Source organism: Sapajus apella, unplaced genomic scaffold (genome assembly GCF_009761245.1).
Source record: "Sapajus apella isolate SASKATOON/1434 unplaced genomic scaffold, GSC_monkey_1.0 scaffold122, whole genome shotgun sequence".
In the NCBI taxonomy this organism is placed as follows: Eukaryota; Metazoa; Chordata; class Mammalia; order Primates; family Cebidae; genus Sapajus; species Sapajus apella.
Genome location: NW_022437062.1, coordinates 7,778,934 through 7,802,301, shown reverse-complemented (window position 1 = coordinate 7,802,301; position 23,368 = coordinate 7,778,934). Strand labels below are relative to the sequence as shown.

At 41.6% G+C, this 23,368-nt stretch overlaps 1 long non-coding RNA gene across 1 annotated transcript in view; it reads right to left on the bottom strand.

Moving 5' to 3' along the window:
- Positions 1–10,661, bottom strand: part of LOC116538799 — a 16,481-nt gene extending 5,820 nt beyond the window's left edge. The window contains exon 1 of the long non-coding RNA XR_004263784.1: positions 10,648–10,661. This is a non-coding gene — a long non-coding RNA (uncharacterized LOC116538799). The remainder of the gene's footprint in view (positions 1–10,647) is intronic.
- Between the last annotated feature and the right edge of the window lie 12,707 nt (positions 10,662–23,368).

Here is a 23,368-nt window from a genome sequence, read left to right as displayed (position 1 = left end):
GTACTTTAAGTTCTGGGGTACATGTGCAGATCTTGCAGGATTGTTGCATAGGTACACACATGCCATAGTGGTTTTCTGTCTCCATCCCCCTGTCACTTAAATCAGGCATTTCTCTCGTGTTATCCCTCCCCAACCTCCCCACCCCCCTCTGTCCCTCCCCTAGTCCCCTACCTTCCAACAGACCCCAGTGTGTGACATTGCCTTCCCTGTGCCCATGTGTTCTCATTGTTCAACACCCACTTATGAGAACATGTGGTGTTTGGTTTTCTGTTCTTCTGTCAGTTTGCTGAGAATGATGGTTTTCAGATTCATCCATGTCCCTACAAAGGACATGAACTCATCCTTTTTTGTGGCTGCATAGTATTCCGTGGTGTATATGTGCCATATTTTCTTTGTCCGTTCTATCATTGAATGGCATTTGGGTTGGTTCCAGGTCTTTGCTGTTGTAAACAGTGCTGCAATGAACATATGTGTGCATGTGTCTTTATAATAGAACCTTAGAAAATTTTTAAATAAAACCCCATAGAGGCTGTTCTAAGAACTAAAAGAAGTGCTGCAAAAAGCAACACTAGGATTTGAGGTGACCCTAAAACTGTACTCCCTTTCTTCCTCATGATCAAGTAGGATAAAGACGATATAGAATGTAGTTTGAGTCCGAACGTCACCAGTTTTGATAAAGTTCTTGTCAGAACATGTTGTTTAGGGTGTGAGAGCTGAATTAGCTCCCAGTGCTGAACCCCAGATTAGACTTACCCAGGCATAAGCAGTGCTGGTCCACCATAGACTTTTGGGGCCAGCCTTCATAAAACTTAGTGCTGAGAAGAGCAGGGAAGATCCCACCTGTGCTGCCTGAGGGCAAGAAGGAGAGAAATGTCCACTTTTTCCTTTCAAACTCACCCATCAGATGTCGGGTGAATGTATGTCCATTCACAAGGAAGACAATGTTCAAAAGGGAAGGCTGAGTGACCCTCCCATCTCCCACCCTACCACACTTCTGCCGTTAAAAAGGTAAGGAAATTATAAATTGTTGAGAATGAATAAGTAACATAAACAGTAATAGCAATAAGGACAATGAACTGAATAAAATAAAATTTTTATTTTTCGCCAACCCAGACAACCAATATGTCATAGAATGTTAATGTACCTTGCTGTGAGAATTAAATTAGCTAGCACATATACCACACTTATGGGCCAGGAACAATGGCTCAGGCCTGTAATTCCAGCACTTTGGGAGACTGACGAAGGAGAATGGCTTGAGCCCAGGAGTTTGAGACCAGCCTAGGCAACAAAGGGAGACCCTATCTCTACCAAAACTAAAAAACATGTTTAAAATTAGCTGGCCATGGTGGGATGCACCTTAGTCCTAGCTACTGAGGAGGCTGAGGTGGGAGAATTGCTTGAGCCCAGAGTTTGAGACTGCCGTGAGCTGTGACCCTGTCTCTATAAATAAATGAAGCACTTAGAACATTCCTGTTTCTACTGTTGTCCCCATTATAGTGAGCCATTTAAAGAACAGAACAACCATGTCTCTTCTCCACTCAAAACCCTCCATTGGTTTCTGGTTCTGCTCAGAGTGAAACCTGACTATAGAATGACCTGCAAGGCCCTATCTGATCTGGCTTTCACTGTCTTCCCCATCACATCTCCTGTAACCTTCCTCCCCCTCACTCTACTTCTTTCCAGTCCTCCAAAGAGACAAGCATGTTTCTCCCCAGAGCCGGTGCACTTGTTCTTTCCTCTGTTTGGAATACTTTTCTCCCAAATAGCTTTATAGTTTATTTCCTCCTCATCAAATGTTAGCACCTCAGTATGTCTTGCCTGATCACAGCTCCAACCTGCTCAGCACTCCTCATCCCCTGTTCTTACTTTTTCTCCATAGTATTCAGCATCATCTCAAACTATTTATACACTTCTCTATGGTTTTTTGGTCTGTCACACACACACACACACTCTCTTAAATGTTGCTCCAAAAGAACAGAGATTAGTCCCTTGTTCATGGCTATATCCCCAGACTCTAGAACACTGCTAACACATAGTAGATGCCCAATAAAAGTTTGTGGAATGATTAACAGAATAAATGAAAATGTTGCACAATTTTCTAAAAGTGGGGTCTTCAGTCTGTCTGAGTTCTAAGTCAGCTGGAATGCTTATGAAGCAATACAGATTATAAACCCCACCCCAGCCCTTCTGAATTAAAGGTTGAGCCAGAAAATTTCCATCTACTTGAAGGCATACAAAAGTTTGAGAATGACTGGTCCAGCCCAACCCAATTATTATACAGGAAGAGTATGATGTCAAAGGCTACAGAGCAAGTTTGCAGAAAACAAGAACCACAACTATCATTTCATACTTCTCTGTTGCAAATTATTTTCATTTGCATCATCTAAATGGTGTTATCAGGAAAAACTTAGAAAACGCTAGTCTCTGGAGTTCCTACAGAGAAGCCATGAAAAACTGATATTTCTTCTGTCAAGATCTGAGATAAATAAATGAACAAATTTAGAAATTATTTATTTGTGGCAAAATGAAAAAATTAACCAAAGAAATCTGAGTCATAATTCTGAAAATTATATAAAATTTCCAAGAAAGTATCAGTTTTAATAATGGAATTGTATGTAATTTTTAAAATTTTTATCCCCCTATCTGCACACTGATTATGAAATTATTTTACTCAAAATTTTTACTACATTCTGTGCTAAAGAGCAACAGTTTAAGTGATTGTTATGGAGCTCAACTAGATGTTCTGTTCTAGATGAGCAGTAACGAGACAAGTTTCTGTCCTCATTGAGCAGACACGAGGGAAACAGTCTCAATAAACAAAATTGACAAATGGGACTTAATTAAACCAAAAAGTTTTGTTCAGAAAAAGAAAGAACAAGTAAACAATCAACCTACAGAATGGGAAAAATATTTGCAAACTATGCGTCGAACAAAGGACCAATACCCAGAATCTACAAGGAACTCAAACAACTCAACAATTTAAAAAATAAACAAATAACTTCATTTAAAAGTTTGCAGAGGGCATGAACAGACACTTTTCAAAAGAAGACATACAAGCAGCTAATAAACCTATGAAAAAATGCTCAGCATCACTGATAATCTGAGAAATGCAAATCAAAACCACAACGAGATACTATCTCATGCCAGTCAGAATGGCTATTATAAAACGCCAAAAGAACAACAGATATTGGTGAGGATGTGGAGAAAAGGGAATGCTTACACAATGTTGGTGGGAATGTAGATAAGTAAAACCTTCATGAAAAACAGTGCGGAGATTTCTCAAAGAAGTACAAATAGAACTACCATTCAATCCAGTAATCCCACTACTGGATAACTAGCCAAAGGGTAAGAAATCATTATATCAAAAAGACACTTGCAGCCAGCGCACTGGCTCATGCCTGTAATCCAGGCACTTTGGGAGGCTGAGGTGAGTGGATAGCCTGAGCCCAGGAGTTCAAGACTACCCTGGACGACATGGTGAAACCCCATCTCTACAAAACACACACACACACACACACAAAGTCAGGCATGGTGGCACATGCTTGTAGTCCCACCTACTCAGGAGGCTGAGGTGGGAGAATGGCTTGAGCCTGGGAGGCAGAGGTTGCAGTGAGCCAAGGTCACGCCACTGCACTCCAGTCTGGGTGACAGAGCAAAGCCTTGTCTCAAGAAAAGTCAATTGCACTTGCATGTTTATCACAGCACTATTAACAATATCAACATCTGTTTTTAAAAGCATGTAAAAATAATATTTTTAAATTAAAATAAGGAGATAAGTATATAATTCAAAGGGTTGTCAGTGTTATGTTCTCACTCACAAGTGGGTGTTGAACAATGAAAACACATAGATACGGGGAGGGGAACATCACACACTGGAGCCTGCGGGGTGGGGGCTGGGGACTGGGGAGGAATAGCAGGGGATGAGGGATTGGAGAGGCATAACATTAGGAGAAATACCTAATGTAGATGATGGGGCAATGGATGCAGTAAACCACACTACCATGGCACGTGTATATCTATACAATAAACCTGCATGATCCGCACATGTACCCCAGAACTTAAAGTATAATTAAAAAAAAAAAAAAAAACTAAAAACTGGTAACTGAGATAGAAGGCAATAGGAGGAGAACAGGAAGGAAGGAGAGGTGCTATTTCACATGGGAATAGTCAGGAAGACCTCTCTGAAGTTAAGGCATTTGAGCAAAGACTCAGATAAAATGAGGAAGAAAGCCAAAACATGTTCAAATATCCTAAGTCAGAAGCAAGCATGTTGTGTGTCTGAGGTCAGATGCCCAGGAGCAGACTGAGGTGAGGATAAGAAAATGTTCCCGAGAGAAACTAATAAGGGAGTTGGAGAAACAGAACAGGGAAAAGGAGAAAGCCAAGAAAGGGTGAAATCTCATGCAAAACTGGGCCTCAGCCTGATCCTGCAGGAGACCTCTGGAATGTAGACACTTGCTCAGCATTTAGAGTTTGTCTGAACTGGAGTCAACTGATCTGCTACTGCAATAGCTAAGAATTAGCCAGAAGATATGTAATCTCCCTGGTATTTCCTTTTGTCTCTGCCTAAGCAAAGCAGCTGTAATAGCCTGAGGACAGTCCTCCTAAGAAAGTTGCGGTTTGGGCCATTAAAAAGCACATAGAAATGGCAAAAGAGATCCAAGCAGCAGGAGTACGGTGGCTCATGCCTGTAATCCTAGCACTTTGGGAGCCCGAGGTGGGAAGATGGCTTGAACCCAGAAGTTCGAGACCAGCCTAGACAATATAGTGGACTCCCATCTCTTAAAAAGAAAAGAAAAAGGGGGGGGGGAATAAAGGAAGGCTCTATTTGCAAATAAATACTAGCTAGAAAGCATAAAAAAGACTGAATTAAGAAATTACCCTTTTATAGTCTCAATGTAATCATTGATTCAAGTGAGAATAGCCAAAGGAAGTCTTAAAACTATTAGGTAAAGCAAAGCATAAAATTTGTACACTGAAAACTACAAAACATTAATGAAAGAAATTAAAGAGGACACAAACAAATATCAAGACATTAAATAGTCATGAATAAGAAGACTTAATATGATTAAGTGTCCATACTATCCAAAGCAAACTACAAATTCTATGCAATCTGTATCAAAATTGCAATGGCATTTTTTACAGAAAAAAAAATCCTAAAATTCATATAAAACTACAGAAGACCCTGAATAGCCAAAACAATCTTCAGAAAGAAAAAGTTGAACACCTCACACTTCCTGATTTCAAAACATGTGACAAAACCACAGTAATAAAAACAGTATGGCACTGGCATAAAGACAGACATAGAGACAATGGAGCAGAATAAAAAGCCCAAAAATAAATCCACAAATATACAGTCACCTGATTTTCAACAAGAGAGCCAAGAATACACAATAGGGAAAGAACATTCTGTTCAACTAATGGTGTTGGGAAAACTGAATATCCCCATGCAAACAAATTAGACCGTTATCTTTTATCACATACAAAAATCAACTCGAAACAAATGAAAGACATATATGTTAGATCTGAAACTATAAAACTAGAAGAAAACAGGAGAAAAGCTTCATGACATCGACCTTGGATATGACACTGAAGCGCAGGCAACAAAAGCAAAAATACTAAGTTTGACCACATTCAACTAAAGTTTCTGCATAGCAAATGAAACAGTCAACAAAGAGAAAAGGGAAGCCATGGAATAAGAAAAGAATGCAAATTACATTTAGGGGTTAATGTCCAAAATATATAAGGAACTCCTACAACTCAATAACAAAAAATAAATAAATAAATAAATAAAGACTTGAGGCAAAGCAAGATGGTGAAATAGAAGGCTCCCCAGTTGTTCCTCCCCTCCCCGACCAAGAACACCAATTTAATAACTATCTACACACAACAAAAGGTACCTTCATGAGAACCAAAAATCAGGTAACCACTCACCGTACCTGGTTTTAACTTAGTATCCCTGAAAGAGGCACTAAAAAGATAAGCAAAATAGTTTTAAATCACTAACACTGCCCTTACTCCGTCCCCCAGCAGTGGTAGTATGAGCATTTCTGGGCCCTGGGGAAAGGGAGATTGCAGCAACTGTGAGGCATTTAACTCAGTGCTGCCGTATTATAACAGAAAACAAAATCGGACCAAACTCAGCTGATGTCTGCCCATGGAGGGAGCATCAAAATCAGCCCCAGCCAGGGAAGAATTGTCAATCCCAGTCGTCCAAACTTGAGTTCCTGCAAGCCTCACCACCATGTTCTACAGTGCTTTGGGGCCTTGAACGAACTTGAAAGGTATTCTAGGCCACAAACATTGCAACTCCTAGGCAAGTTCTAGTGTTGAATTGGGCCCAGAGAACCACATACGTGACCTACTGAGACACCAGCCAAGGCGGCTATGGAGTGCTGGCATCACCTCTCCCCTAACCCCAGGATACACAGCTCATAGCTCTAAAAGAGACCCTTTCTCTCCACTGAACAAGAGGAGAGGGAATACTAGGAAGGACTTTTACTTGCATCTTGGATACTAGCTCAGACACAGCAAAATAGGGCACTAGTCAGAGTCATGAAGCCCCCTTTCCAGCCCCTCGCTCTGGGATGACATTTCTAGACACACTATAGGTTGGAAGGGAACTCGCTGCCTTAAAGAGAAGAACCCAGTCCTAGCAGAATTTATCACCTGAAGATGCCTTGGGTCCTGAATAACCAGCAGCAATACCCAGATACCACATTGAGAGCCTTAGGTGAGACTATGAGACTTGCCGGCTTCAGGTGAGACTCGGCACATTCAGTTGTGGTGGCTATGGAGCAAGGCTCCTTCCACTTGAGAAAAGAAAAGGAAAGGTAAGGGGAACTTTGTCTTGCACCTTAGGTACCAACTGGGCCAAAGTGGGGTAGAGCATCAAGCAGGCTCTTAGAGTCCCTAATTCCAGGAATTGGCTCTTGGATGGCATTTCTGGACTTTCCCCTAGGCCAAAGGGGAGCCCACTGCACTGAAATATGAGTCCCAGGCCAGGTAGCATTCACCACAAACTGACAGAGGAGCCCTTGGGCCTTCAAGAAACATTGATGGTAGTCTGGCAGTACTCCCACAGGCCTGAGGTGTTGGTGGCCACGACATGAGGCAACGCTGCCATGGGAAAGTGGAGGGAAAGAGTGGGAAGGACTGCATCTTGTGGTTTGAGTGCCAGTTCAACGGCAGTACAATAGAACAATAGGTAGACTTCTAAGGCTTTTTGGCTCCTGGAGAGCACTTCCGGACATGCCTGGGGTCTGGAGAACTCACCACCCAGAAGGGAAGAACACAGGCATGACTGGCTTTCCCACTTACTGACTGTAGAGCCCCAGAGCCTCAAAGAGCATAGGTCATAGCCAGGAAGTGGTTACAGCAGAACTTGAGTGAGACCCAGTGCTGTGCAGGATTCAGGTCTGACCAAGCACAGTCCTAGGAGTGGTGACCACAGGGCTGCTTGTGTCACTCCACCCTCAACTCCAGGGGAGAGGTGGGGTTAATTAATGGGTACATAAAAAGAGAAAAAATGAATAAAAACTAGTATTTGATAGCACAACAAGTTACTATAGTCAATAATAATTTAATTGTACATTTTTTTAAAAACTAATAGGGTATAATTGGATTGTTTATAACACAAAGGATAAATGTGTGAGGGGATTGATCCTCCATTTTATATGATGTGATTCTTACACATTGCATGCCTGTGGCAGAACATGTCTTGGACCCCATAAATGTATATACCTACTATGTACCCACAAACATTAAAACTTAAAGTGTAAAAGGAATTTCAATAACCCAATTTTAAAATGGGCAACGAATCTGAAAAAAAAATTCCTCCAAACAAGACATATGTGATTGCCGACTTGGGGTATCAAATTGACTGTAATTTTTATTATACTTCTGGGGTACATGTGCAGAATGTACAGGTTTATTACTTAGTTATACATGTGCCATGGTGGTTTGCTGAACCCATCAACCTATCATCTACATTAGATATTTCTCCTAATGCTATCCCTCCCATAGCCCCCTACCCACTGACAGGCCCCAGTGTGTGATGTTCCCCTCCCCGTGTCCATGCATTCTCATTGTTCAACACCCCCTTATGAGTGAGAACATGCAGTGTTTGGCTTTCTGTTCTTGTCTCAGTTTGCTGAGAATGATGGTTTCCAGCTTCAACCATGTGCCTGCAAAGGACATGAACTCAACCTTTTTTATGGCTGCATAATATTCCATGGTGTATATGTGCCACATTTTCTTTATCCAGTCTATCATTGATGGGCATTTGGGTTGGTTCCAAGTATTTGCTATTGTGAACAGTGCCACAATAAACATACGTGTGCAGTCCTTATAATAGAATGACTTAAAATCCTTTGGGTATATGCCCAGTAATGGGATTGCTGGGTCAAATGGTATTTCTAGTTCCAGATCATTGAGGAATCACCACACTGTCTTCCACAATGATTGAACTAATTTGCACTCCCACCAACAGTGTCAAAGTGTTCCTATTTCTCCACATCCTCCCCAGCATCTGTTGTCTCCTGATTTTTTAAAGATCACAATTCTAACTGTCGTGAGATAGCATCTCAATGTGGTTTTGATTTGCATTTCTCTAATGACCAGTAATGATGAGTTGTTGTGTTTTTTTTTAATGTTTGTTGGCTGCATAAATACCTTCTTTTGAGAAGTATAGTATAGTTTGAAGTCAGGTATCGTGATGCCTCCGGCTTTGTTTTGTTTTTGTTTTTTGTTTGTTTGTTTGTCTTTGTTTTTGTTTTTTTGTTTTTTTTTTTTTTTTTTTTTTGCTTAGGATTGTCTTGGCTATGTGGGCTGTTTTTTGGTTCCGTATGAAATTTAAGGTTGTTTTTTCCAATTCTGTGAAGAAAGTCATTGGTAGCTTAATGGGGATAGCATTGAATCTAAATTACTTTGGCTATTTTCACAATACTGATTTTTCCTAACCATGAGCATAGAATGTTTTTCCATGTGTTTGTGTCCTGTCTTACTTCCTTGAGCAGTGGTTTGTAGTTACCCTTGAAGAGGTCCTTCACATCCCTTGTTTGGGAATTCACTCGTGGTTTGACTCTCTATTTGTCTATTACTGGTGTATAGGAATCCTTGTGATTTTTGCACATTTATTTTGTATCCTGAGACTTTGCTAAAGTTGTTTATCAGCTTAAGGAGATTTTGGGCTGAGACCATGGGGTCGTCTATAAATACAATCATGTCATCTGCAAATAGAGACAATGTGTCTTCCTTTTTTCCTAATTGAACACCCTTTATTGCTTTTTCTTGCCTGATTGCCCTGGCCAGAACTTCCAATACTATGTTCAATAGGAGTGGTGAGAGAGGGCGTCCTTGTCTCATGCCAGTTTTCAAAGGGAATGCTTCCAGTTTTTGCCCATTCAGTATGATATTGGCTGTGGGTTTGTCATAAGCAGCTCTTATAATTTTGATATACATTCCACTGACACCTGCTTTATTGAGAGTTTTTTGTTTTTTGGTTTTAAGCGATTTTTTTGAGGTGGACTGCACCACTGCAATCCACTCTGTCGCCCAGGCTGGATTGCAGTGGTGCAATCTTGGCTCACTGCAACCTCCACTCCCCAGGTTCAAGCAATTCTTTACCCCCCAGGTTCAAGCGATTCTCCTGCCTCAGCCTCCTGAGTAGTTGGGACTACAGGTGCTTTCCACCACACCCAGCTAATTTCTTTTGTATTTTTAGTAGAGATGAGGTTTCAACATCTTGGCTGGGCTGGCCTTGAACTCCTGACCTCTTGATCCACCCTCCTCAGCTTCCCAAAGTGCTGGGATTACAGGCGTGAGCCACCCCACATGGCCTATTGAGAGTTTTTAGCATAAAGAGCTGTTGAATTTTGTCAAAGGCCTTCTCTGCATCTATTGAGATAATCATGTTGTTTTTGTCTTTGTTTCTGTTTATGTGATGGATGACTTTTATAGATTTGCCTATGTTCAACCAGCCTTGCATCCCAGGGATGAAGCAAACTTGATCATGATGGAAAAGCTTTATGACATGCTGTTCGATTTGGTCTGCCAGTATTTTGTTGAGGATTTTCACATCAATGTTCAACATGGATATTGGCCTGAAATATTCTTTTTTTGATAAGTCTCTGCCAGGTTTTATTTGGTCTCATAAAATGAGTCAGGGAGGATTACCTCTTTTTGTGTTGCTTAGAATAGCTTCAGAAGGAATGGTACTAGTTCCTCTTCGTACCTCTGTAGAATTCGGCTGTGAAGCCATCTGGTCCTGGACATTTTTTGGTTGACAGGCGATTAATTGCTGCCTCAATTTCAACTTGTTATTGGTCTATTCAGGCATTCAACTTCTTCCTGGTTTAGCCTTGGGAGGGTGTAAATATCCAGGAATTTATCCATTTCTTCTAGATTTACTGGTTTATGTGCATAGAGGTGTTTGTAGTACTCTCTGACGGTAGTTTGTATTTCTGTGGAATCGATGGTAATATCTGCTTTATCATATTTTATTGTATCTATTTGATTCTTCTTTCTTTTCTTCTTTATTAGTCAGTGTAGCAGTATAGCTATTTTGTTGATATTTTCAGAAAACCAGCTCCTGGATTCATTAATTTTTTGAAGGAGTTTTTGTGTCTCTGTCTCTCTCAGTTCTACTCTGATCTTTGTTATTTCTTGTCTTCTACTATCTTTTGAATTTGTTTGATCTTGCTCCTCCAGTTCTTTAATCATGACGTTAGGGTGTTGATTTTAGATCTTTCCTCATTCCTCTTGTGGGCATTTAGTGCTATAAATTTCCCTGTAGACACTGCTTTAAATGTGTTCCAGAGATTTTGATACATTGTGTCTTCATTTTTATTGCTTTCAAAGAACATCTTTATTTCTACCTTCATTTCATTATTTATCCAGTAGTCATTCAGGAACAGGTTGTTCAGTTTCCATGTTGTTGTGTGGTTTTGAGTGAGTTTCTTAATCTTGAGTTCTAATTTAATTGCACTGCGGTCTGAGAGACTGGTTGTTATGATGTCCATTCTTTTGCATTTGCTTAGGAGCATGTTACTTCCACTTATGGGGTCAATTTTAGAATAAGTGTGATGTGGTGCTGAGAAAAATGTATATTCTGTGTATTTGGAGTGGAGAATTCTGTAGATGTCTTTTAGGTCCACTTGATCCAGATCTGAATTCAAGTCCTGGATATCCTGGTTAATTTTCTGATTAACTGATATGTCTAATATTGACAGTGGGTTGTTAAAGTCTCCCACTATTATTGCTTGAGACTCTAAGTCTCTTTGTAGTTCATTAAGAACTTGCTTTATGTATCTGGGTGCTTCTGTATTGGGTGCATATATATTTAAAATAGCACTTCTTGTTGCATTGATGCCTTTACCATTATGTAGTGCCCTTCTTTGTCTCTTTTTATATTTGTTGGTTTAAAGTCTGTTTTATCAGAGAGTAGGATTGCAACCCTTGGGTTTTTGTTTTTTTTTCCTCCATTTGTTTGGTCGATCTTCCTTCATCCCTTTATTTTGAGCCTATGTGTGTCTTTGCATGTGAGATGAATCTCCAGAGTACAGCACACTGATGGATTTGACTCTTTATCCAATTTGCCAGTCTGTGTCTTTTGATTGAGGCAGTTAGCCCATTTACATTTAAGGTTAATATTGTTATGTGTGAATTTGATCCTGCCATTTTGATGCAAACTGGTTATTTTGCCCATTAGTTGATGCAATTTCTTCATAATGTCAATGGTCTTTACAATTCGGTATGTTTTTCCAGTGGCTGTACTGGTTGTTCCTTTCCGTGTTTAGTACTTCCTTCAGGAGCTCTTGTAAAGCAGGCTTCATGTGATGAAATCTCTCAGCAGTTGCTTGTCCATAAAATATTTTATTTCTCCTTCACTTATGAAGCTTAGTTTGGCTGGATATGAAATTCTGGGTTGAAAGTTCTTTTCTTGGAGGATGTTGAATATTGGCCCCCACTCTCTTCTGGCTTGTAGATTTTCTGCTGAGAGATCCACTGTGAGTCTGATAGCCTTCCCTTTGTAGGTAACCCAACCCTTCTCTCTGGCTGCTCTTAGCATTTTTTCCTTCATTTCAACCCTGGTGAATCTGACAATTATGTATCTTTGGATTGCTCTTCTTGAGGAATATCTTTGTGGTGTTCTCTGTATTTCCTGGATTTGAATGTTGGCTTGCCTTGCTAGGTTGGGGAAGTTCTCTTGAATAGTATCCTGAAGAGTATTTTCCAACTTGGTTTCATTCTCCCCATCACTTTCAGGTACACCAATCAAATGTAGATTAGATCTTTTCACATAATTCCATATTTCTTTGAGGCTTTGTTCATTTCTTTTCACTCTTTTTCTCTAATCTTGCCTTCTTACTTTATTTCATTGAGTTGCTCTTCAATCTCTGACATCCTTTCTTCCGCTTGATTGATTCAGCTATTGAACTTGTGTATGCTTCACGAAGTTCTCATGCTGTATTTTTCAGCTTCATCAAGTTGTTTATGTTCTTCTCTATACTGGTTATTCTAGTTAGCATTTCGTCTAACCTTTTTTCAAGGTTCTTAGCTTCCTTGCATTGGGTTAGAACATGCTTTTTTAACTAAGAGAAGTTTGTTATTATCCATCTTCTGAAACTTGCTTCTGTCAATTCGTCAAATTCATTCTCCATCCAGTTTTGTTCCCTTGCTGGTGAGGAGTTGGAGAAGAGCCATTCTGGTTTGGAGATTTCAGCCTTTTTGCACTGGTTTCCTCCCATCTTTGTGGATTTATCTACCTTTGGTCTTTGAAGTTGGTGACCTTTGGATGGGGTCTCTGAGTGGATGTCCTTTCTGTTGATGTTAAAACTATTTCTTTCTGTTTGTTAGTTTTTTTTCTAACAGGCCCCTCGGCTGCAGGTCTGCTGGAGCTTGCTGGAGGTCCACTCCAGACCCAGCTTGCCTGAGAATCACCAGGGTCTGCAGAACAGCAAAGATCGCTGCCTTTTCCCTCCTCTGGTAGTTTTTTCCCAGAAAGGTACTCGCCAGATGTCAGCCAGAGCTCTCCTCTATGAGGTGTCTGTCAGCCCCTGCTGGGAGGTGTCTCCCAGTCAGGATACACAGGGGTCAGGGAGCCACTTGAGGAGGCAGTCTGTCTCTTATCAGAGCTCAAACACTGGGCTGGAAGATCTGTTGCTCACTACAGAGCTGCCAGGAAGGGACATTTAAGTTTGCTGAAGCTGAACCCATGACCACCCTTTTTCCCAGGTACTCTGTCCCAGGAAGGTGGAGGCATTATTTATAAGTCCCTGATGGGCTGCTGCCTTTTTTCAGAGATGCTCTTCCCAACAAGAAGGGAGTCTAATGAAAGTCTACCTGCAGAGGCCTTGCTGAGCTGCTTGGCCTCTACCCAGTTGCTATGTAAACTTCCCAGTGACTTTGTTTACACAGGAAAAGTTAAAACTGTCTACCTGAGCCTCAACAATGGCAGACGCCTCCCCCTCACCCCACACTGAGCTTGAATATCCCAGGTAGAGCTCAGACTACTGTGCTGGCTGCAAGAATATCAAGACAGTGGATCTTAGCTTGCTGGTCTTCCTGGGGGTGGGACCCACCAAGCCAGATCACTTGGCTTACTGACTTCCACCCCCTTTTTCAGGGGAATAAGTGGTTCTATCTTGCTGGTATTCCAGGCACCATTGGGGTATGAGAAAAACCTGGTGCTGCTAAAACAGCCCCAGTTTTGTGCTGAAAACCCAGGACGCTGGTATCATAGGCACCAGAGGGAATCTCCTGATCTGCAGGTGGTGAACACTGGGGGAAAAGCACAGTATCTGAGCCAGAATGCCAGAGTGTCAGGAAAAGTCCCTAATGGCTTCCCTTTGCTAGGACAGGGAGTTCTCTGGCCCCTTGTGCTTTCCAGGTGAAGCGATATCCCACCCTGCTTCAGCTCACCCTCCTTGGGCTGCAAACCCACTGTCTAACCAGTCCCAGTGAGATGAACCTGGTACCTCAGTTGGAAATGTGGAGATCACCTGCCTTTTGCATCGCTCTTGCTGGGAGCTGCACACCGGAGCTATTCCTGTTTGGCCATATTGGCCCAAGTAAAACTTCATTACAAAAAGAAGGGGAAAATAGATATTGGGCAAATATCTAGAGTATAGACCACAAATACAAATACAAAAATCAAGGGAAAACCTGCTCTTTTCTTAGGTAAGGCATGGTTCTTAACTTTGTAGCATGAATGTCTTAGTCTGTTCAGGCCACTATAATAAAGTACTGTAGACTGGATAGCTTATATGCAACAGAATTTTGTTTCTCATAATTCAATTCAGGAGGGTGGGAAGTCCAAGATCAAGGTGCTAGCAGATTTAGTGTCTTTTTGAGGGCTCATTTCCTCATAAATGAACATCTTTTAGTTATGTCCTCACATGGAAGAAGGGACCAGTGACCTCTATCAGACCTCTTTAGTAAGGGCACACCACCATCTCCATGTAATTTTTAAAATGTTTTTGTAGAGATGGGGTCTCACCATGTTACCCAGGCTAGCCTCAAATTCCTGGGCTCAAGTAGTCCTCCTGCCTCAGCCTCCCAAAGGGCAGAAGTTACAGGCATGAGCCACTACACCCAGCCTTGGGCTCTTAAATTTGTGTAACTAGTGTCCTTATACAAAGAGGAGAAGAGACACAGACAGACACTGAGTAAAGATGGCTATGTGAAGACAGAGGCAGAAATTGGAGTGATGCAGCTAAAGACCAAGGAACATCAATGATTGCTGGCAACACCAGAAGCTGGAAAGCAGCAAGGGAAGGATCCTTCCCCAGAACTTGAAAGAGCATGGCCCTCCCAACACCTTAATCTTGCACATCCAGCCTCATGAACGGTGAGACAATAAACCTCCATGGTTTCAAACCACTCAGGTAATGGTATTTTGTTACAGCAGCCCTAAGAAATGAATACAACTTACCTCCTTTTAATAGTATTAGTCACATAAAATTAATACAGTAGTCTTTTTAGACATCAGTCATTGAAAATATTATTAGTCACTTGCAAACATTATTCTGAGGGATTTCGTGGCATAAAAAACGTTAAGCATTCTTGAGAAATGTGTAAAATTTTTCTACATTCAAAAAGAGTCCTCATAAAGTTTGAAAACTTTCAATTGTATTCCCTCCCTTATTTTTCTCCCTCAACTTGATACAATCCAATCAGTTTTTTTGTTTTGTTTTGTTTTGTTTCTGAGATGAAGTCTGCTCTGTCACCTAGGCTGGAGTGCAGTGGCGCAATCTCGGCTCACTGCAACCTCCACCTCCCAGGTTCAAGCGATTCTCCTGCCTCAGCCTCCCAAATATCTGGGATTACAGGCGCCAGCCACCAAGACTGGCTAACTTTGGTATTTTTAGTAGACAGGATTTTGCCATGTTGCCCAGGCTAGTCTCAAACTCCTGACCTCAGGTGATCCACCTACTTTGGCTTCCCAAAGTGCTGGAATTACAGGTATGAGCCACCTCACCTGGCCAATCCAATCAGTTTTTAAATCTTACCTGTTATATCTCAGAAATATTTCCTAAATCCTGTAGTGGGTTGGTTTGTCCAATGGGCAGCAAGTCAATATACTGAGACACAGGAAACTGCAGCAGAGAAACTTTCATAATCACAGGGGAGCCGAACGAGGAGATGGGAAGAAACCTCAAATCTGCCTGCCCAAGCAGCCTGGGGATAGGGACATTAGGGAGTTTAGAGAGGGCTTGAAGTGTGGGGATTGCTGATCAGTGGAAGAGTGAAAAGTTATTTTATGGGATGGAAAGATGAAGAATGCATTCTTAGGCTTCAGTTCCTCTGCGGGAGGTCTTCAAACTGGTTAGTGTCAGGTGTTTTACTGGAATTCTGGATCTGAAAAACATCTTAAGCAATTCCCAAAAGCCCTATGATTCTAACAACCATGATTCTATCTGTAGGAACAGTGAGGATACAAATGGTGAGAATCTAGTTCTACATGACTTTTTCAGTTACAAAGAAGTGGACATAAGTGCAGTCCAATGATTGCTTAAATACAATTATAATCCTGTCCAGGCCCCAGCAGGTAATTCTTGTTAACCCTGTGAGGATGGTTTCAATATGATTCCCTTTTTCATACCCTCACCACTATCTTGAGAATATGCCCTCACTTAACACCTCCCACCTGAACCATAGCAGCACCTCCCAATTCAGCTTTGACTGCGAGTCTCTCCCCACTCATTCTTCATCACAACCAGAGCTTCTGCTGAATACTGCCATGTTTTTGTTTGACCTCTACTTACTACTTCCTAGACATGGGGACAAATACAAATTCAGAAAACTTCAAATGATTTGCAAAATATTCCTCAGCCTCCTTCTCCAGGCTCAACTCCTGCCTTTCTTGTCCCACCAACCCGACCCACATGGGTATGTTCACATCCTCATTAACTTTTTTTTTTTTTTTTGAGATGAAGTCTCACTCTGTAGCCCAAGCTGGAACACAGTGGTGCAATTTCAGCTCACTGCAACCTCTGTCTCCTGGGCTCAAGTGATTCTCATGCCTCAGCCTTCTGAGTAGCTGGGACTGCAGGCACACACCACCATGCCTGGATAATTTTTTGTATTTTAGTAGAGATGGAGTTTCACCATGTTGCCCAGGGTGATCTGGAATGCCTGAGCTCAAAGAATCCACCTGCCTTGACCTCCCAAAGTGCTGGGATTACAGGTATGAGCCACCACGCCCAGCCCTCATTAACTTTCTGTATGCTTCTATTTCTGTTTGATTTGTTTCTCCCCAACTTCTTTGCAAACTGCTACCCATTCATTAAGATCTAACTCAAAAGCCCTTGGGAAAGTCCCTCTTGACTCATCAAAGTCAACAGTGGCTTCTGTTATGTTCTAAGAGTTTTGGGCTACATCAGCATTTCAGTATAGCTCATGTATTTCTGAGCATAAAACAATTAAAAACTCTGAACAAGACAACAATTTTACTTTTATTACTCAAGAATAAGTGCATTTCTTCACAACAGAAGAACAATCTGCATCTTGGACACGGACTCAGTTAGACTATAATGGACACATCCTAGGATGACACCATAATATCTCCTCCTAGTATGCAGCACCACTGTATAATCTATAATCCCTTCCCTTTGGGTTCAGGCAGAGCCTATGACTTGCTCTTAACAGAATAGGCAAAGGTGATGAGATATACCTTCCTTGATTATGTTACATTGTTTGGCAAAGGTGAATGGATTTTACAGATGTAATTAAGGTCCCTAGTTAATTGTTTTCATTTAATCAAAAGAAGTATTAACCTAGATGAGCCTCACATAATCAAGTAAGCCAAAAATAAAATTCTAAACCCCCCAACCAACTGAATGGACCCTCCCCTCAGCCATTCCAAAGTTAACATGAAATACTAGTTCAGGCCATGATGGAAAGGGAGGGGTGTCAGAAATGCTTCATTATACCCACCTCTCTTTGGAATGCAGGCACAGCTAACCAGCATTAACATTAAAACAGAGTTCTTAAGACTAAAAAACAGATTTCCTATAGCAATAAGACACAAATTCCAGCCTTAATCTAATATAGCATCACATGACAGATAAGCCCTAAAAAAAAAAAAATCGAAGTATTTTACCCCAAAATATATTTTTTTGACATATTTTTAAATGGCAAGGCTGTCTCTTATCGGGAAAATCTATATTCTGTAGAGAATTCTTGCTCCTTTCCAGGTCTTTTCCCTGATCCAGGAGAGAATTAACTAAGAGTCTGGCACATTTTTAGGTCTAATAAGAGCTCTGAGGCTTGCATGATAAAACCTTGATTTCCACAACCCCTTATCTTAACCCAGACCTTCCTTTGTATTGATTCCAGGTCTTTAGATAACAAACTTTTTTTTCTTTTTCTCTTCAAAGCTACTGAAAATCAAGATAACAAACTTTTTCAACCAATTATCAGTTAGAAAATTTTTTAATCTGCCTATGACCTGGAAGGTACAACCCTTACCCACTTCAAGTTCTCCCACCTTTCTGGACCAATCCACTGTACATCTTACATGTATTATTTGATATCTTATGTCTCCATAAAATGTATAAAATCAAGCTGTAGCCCAACCATCTTGGGCACATGTTCTCAAAATCTGGAGCTGTGTCATGGGCCATTGTTCACTCATCATTGGCTCAAAATAAATCTCATCAAATATTTTACAGTTTGATTCTTTTTCTCAACACCCTTATAAATGGGGTCTGGAGGTCAGAGATGAAGAAGCCAGACTCTCTGGTTCTTGCATTAAGAGGCAGGCCGACAGCCAGGTGCAGTGATTTATGCCTGTAATCAGAGCACTTTGGGAGCCTGAGGCAGGAGGATCGCTGGAGCCCAGGAGTTTGAGACCAGCCTGAGCAACATAGAGATCTAGTCTCTACAAAATATAAAATAAAATTAAAAAATTAGTTCGACATGGTGGCACACACCTGTAGTCCCAGCTCCTCGGGAGGCTCTGGAACAGGATCACACCACTGGCACTCTAGCCTGGGCAACAAAGTAAGACCTCATCTCAAGAAAAAAGAGAAAAAGCAAGGTACCATTAATTCACAGCCTCAAGGAAACAAATTCTGCTAACCACTAAGGAAGCCTATAAGCAGATGCATCCCTAGTCTGGTCATCAGAAGAGAAGATGGCTTGGCCAGCACCTTGATTTCACCCCGAGCAGTGGACCTGGCTAAGGGTATCTACACTTCTGATCTACAGAAACCAAACATAAATGGGTGCTGTTTTAAGCCACTTATTTTCTGGCAATTTATTACACAGTGTCAAAAGGCAAAATTACAACAAAATTAGTTTAAAGAAAGGCTGAAGAAAGCAGAAGAAGCAAAGAACAAAAAGTGTATTAGTTACCTTTTTTTTTTTTTTTTTTTTTTCCTCTGAGACAGAGTCTAGCTCTGTCATCCAGACTGGAGTACAATGGTGCGATCTCGGCTCACTGCAACCTATGCTTCCCGGGTTCAAGCGATTCTAGTGCTTTACCCTCCCCAAGTAGCTGAGATTACAGGCGTAGTGATGCTAATTTTCATATTTTTAGTAGAGATGGGGTTTCACCTTATTGCCCAAGCTGGTCTTGAACTCTTGACTTCAAATGAGCCACGCGCCTCGGCCTCCCAAAGTGCTGGGATTACAGGCATGCACCACCACTCCCAGCCAGACTATCTTTTTCGTATCTGGATTAAAGCAGAGGTAACTTCACTATAACCCCAATTGAAGATTTTAAACAGGCCTGTTTGGGAAATTGGCTGTTATCTCTTTCTCCTGGTTTCTCAGAAGGTGAGATAGCTTCATTTAGGTTTGATGACATGAAATTTTAGCATGGATGACTCCATTTTGATTGTTAGTCAGGTCTGCTGGGGACAAGCACAGAAACTTAGAAACAATGGCCTCCTGTAATTTTTATTTAACAACAGCAATAGAAAACTAATACACATAACAAAGTCTGTTAGACTGGTGACAAAGATTCTCTCCTGTCAAAAGACAAAATTGCAGCAAATTTAGCCTCAATCTTAATTGTCTTATTTTCATTTCTAAAATCAAACAATACCTCATTCTACAAAGTAGAATGGGTGCTCCCATGAGCTGAGCAGAGGAGGCTAGCTTTATGAACAGAAAAGGGCTGAGGAAATCAAAAAACAGAAAACAAAAAGGAGATTGGTCATTTCAAAGTTACTTTACTTGTAAAGGTTAAGGCAGAGGGGACTTCCTTATCATGGCAGCTAAAACTGACCCATTTGAGAATTTGGCTATTATCTCTCTCCTGATTTCTCAGAAGATGGGATAAGCAACTTCATCTTGGTGATGTGGAATTTCAGCATTTTGGTGTGGTCTATCAGGCCTGGTGAAGGAATATAGTCAAACCAATGACCTCCTGTGAGTTTTATTCACATTCTCTTTACCTAACTCAAGTCGCACTCTTCTGAACTCTTCTCAACCGGGCCCTGACTTTTGGGCTTCTTTGTTTGCCTCCACTTGATCCAGTTTTAGCAAGAGTCCTACTGGGTCAGTTTAGCAGAACTCCCCCACTCTTGGTGTCTGATCAAATTCACTATACCCACCCTCAATTTCTTATCCCCTTGGCCTGCCTTCAGCAAAAATCCTCTTAGGTCACTTTCGCCAGAATTCCCCTTACCCTTGATGTTTCCTTTTAGTAATTTTTTAGCCACCACATCTGGCCTGTTTTATTTAGAATGAGCCATTGTGGCCTTACTTTTTATTCCCCAACTTGAAATATATGAAGGCTTTTGGTCTCCCTGGGATTGGGTGGAGGTGTGAAAGTAGCAAGGGGTTACCTGTACACTGACTTGAGACCAGTTCAATAAAAGTGCACGTTGGCCGGGCACGGTGGCTCAAGCCTGTAATCCCAGCACTTTGGGAGGCCGAGGTGGGTGGATCACAAGGTCAAGAGATCGAGACCATCCTGGTCAACATGGTGAAACCCCGTCTCTACTAAAAAAAAAAATACAAAACATTAGCTGGGCATGGTGGCGCGTGCCTGTAATCCCAGCTACTCAGGAGGCTGAGGCAGAAGAATTGCCTGAACCCGGGAGCGGAGGTTGCGGTGAGCCGAGATCGCGCCATTGCACTCCAGCCTGGGTAGCATGAGTGAAACTCCCTCTCTAAAAAAAAAAAAAAAAAATCGGAAGTGCACATTAAAAATAAATAAAATATTAAAGGCATAAAAATAAAATTATGTGTATGCGTGTATGAATTGCCTTAATTTTAAAAAATGAAATTTTAAAATTATTAGAACTACCTTGGAAAACACAAGATGTACAGAAACCTGCCCTCCTTTAAGTAGTAGATAAAAGAAAGCTATGAAATCTTCTCTAAGAACCTTTAAGAAATTGTCTTAATCTTCTCAGGCTGCTGTGATAAGATACCATTGACTGGGGGGCTTAAAGAACAGAAATTTATTAATCACGTTATAGAGGCTGGGAATTCAAAGATCAAGGTGTCTGCAGATTTGGTGTCTTGGTGAGAGCTGACTTTCTGATTTGTAGACAGCTGTGTTCTCACTGTGTGCTCACATGTCCTTTCCTCCATATGTGCTCATGGAAAGAAAGATTCTCTCTCTCTCTCTCTCTCTCTCTCTCCTTATAAGGGCACTAATCCCATCATGAAGGTCCTACCCCATGACCTAATCTAGACCCAATTATCTCCCAAAGACTCCTCCTTCAAATAGCCATCACATTGGGGTCTAGGGCTTCAACACATGAACTGGGGGGAAGGGAGACACAAACATTCAGTTCATAACAGAAATAAATCTTGGCCTAGTGTGGTGACTCACACCTGTAATCCTAACACTTTGGGAGGCTGAGGCAGGAGGATTGCTTTAGGCCAGGAATTCTAGATCAGTCTGATCAGCATAGTGAGACCCTATTTCTATTTAAAAGAAATGAAAAGTAAGATTAATAGAATTAAAAATTTTTAAAGGACAGGCCATGTGTAGTGGCTTACGCCTGTAATCCCAGCATTTTGGGAGGCCGAGGTAGAATGATCGCTTGAGCCCAGGAGTTCAAGACCAGCCTGGGCAACAAAGCATAACCCTATCTCTATTTAGGAAAAGAAGAAGGTAGGGGAGGAAAAGGAGGTGGGAGGAGGAGGAGGAGGAGGAGGAGGAGGAGGAGTGGTAGGAAGAGGGAGGAGGAGGAAGGGGAGGAGGGGAGGATAAGAGGGAAGAGGAGGAGGAGAGGGAGGATGAAGAGGAGGAGAGGGAGGATGAAGAAGAGGAAAAGGAGGAGAGGAGGAAGAGGAGGGGGAGAAGGAAGAAGGAAGAAGAGGAAGGAGGAAAAGGGAGAAGAGGAGGCGAAGGAGGAGGAGGAGAAGAAGAAAAAGAAAACACTGAGAATGCTGACTGCTCTCTTTGAGGATACAAAGTATGGGAGGTTGGGAGGGAGTCTAGATAGGAGTGACTTTGAGCTTCTGCCTGGTCCCCCTTCCAATAGAAGATTAATGGTATCCAATGATCCAGAATTCCATTGATCTGTCATTGTCTCCATTACCCCTAGGTAACAGTGACTGATAAAGATGCAGGTGTCAGGTGGAGGAGGAACCTGTCTAGCCTGGTGGATATTTTGAAGGGAGTGACAGATACTACCAGAGATTATCAATTTCTCAAGGTTATTCTTTACCTGGGTTGCCCTTCTCAGATTGCCTACAGAAATGCGACCATAATAGTTTGGTGAGGGGCTAGAAAAAGGGGAAATGTGGATGCTTTCATGACTCATTCATAGAAATGACCTTTCTAGTTCATCCTGGATGACTGACACTAGCAAATATTTGATTACCAAAACTCTAGCCTTGTAGCTGGGTTTTCATGGTGCTTACTGAATGCTCTTGAAGGGTACCAAAAAAATTCATTCCGAATTTGACACATTTTGAAATGACTGTTCAGAAGACCTGCAAAGTGGTCTTTTGTGGGGGAAATGTGCATCTGCAGAGACTCTGCATTGACACAGACAGGTTTTCTCTGGTGCTCTCCCTTGTCCAGATCTAGGAAAGATCAAGAGTCTGACATCTTTAAAGGTCTGACAGAAACCTTTACCATCTATTCTTTCTAAAGGCTACTATCTGTGAGATTTCATTTGTTCAACAAGACCATTTTTGCTAGTCAGGCCTCTTCTTCTCCCCTCCCATAACCTGTCTTGCCACCATAACCTGTTTTGCCCAGATGCAGGCCCCATTCTTTCTGTAATCTCTGTAATCTCAAGGTGGTATAAAAGCAACCATTTGGCCATTTCTTTGAGTTTTTATATTTTGTATGACTCCCACACACATGTGCATCAAATAAAATTTGCAGGCCTCTTTTCCCATTAATCTATATCATCGGTTTGTTTTATAGACTCAAATTATCAAACATTCAAGGGAAAAATTTAAACTTCCCTACACTCTCATCTTTCCCTGTCTCCCACCTTATGAACATTATCTTAGTCCTTAAACCTCCTCCTAGGCTGGGCACGGTGGCTCATACCTGTAATCCCAGCATTTTGGGAGGCCGAGGCAGGCAGATCACGAGGTCAGGAGTTCAAGACCAGCCTGGCCAACATGGTGATACCCCATCTCTACTAAAAATACAAAAAAATTAAAATTAGTCGGGCATAGAGGCAGGTGCCTGTAATCCAAGCTGCTTGGGAGGCTGAGCCAGGAGAATCGCTTGAACCCAAGAGGCAGAAGATACAGTGAGTCGAGATTGCGCCATTGCACTCCAGCCTGGGCAACAAGAGTGAAACTCCATCTCTCTCTCTCTCTCTCTCTCTCTCTCTCTCACACACACACACACACACACACACACACACACACACACACCCATCCATCCTTTTCCCTAAAGGCAAGAGAGATTAATAAATTAAGTTGTACT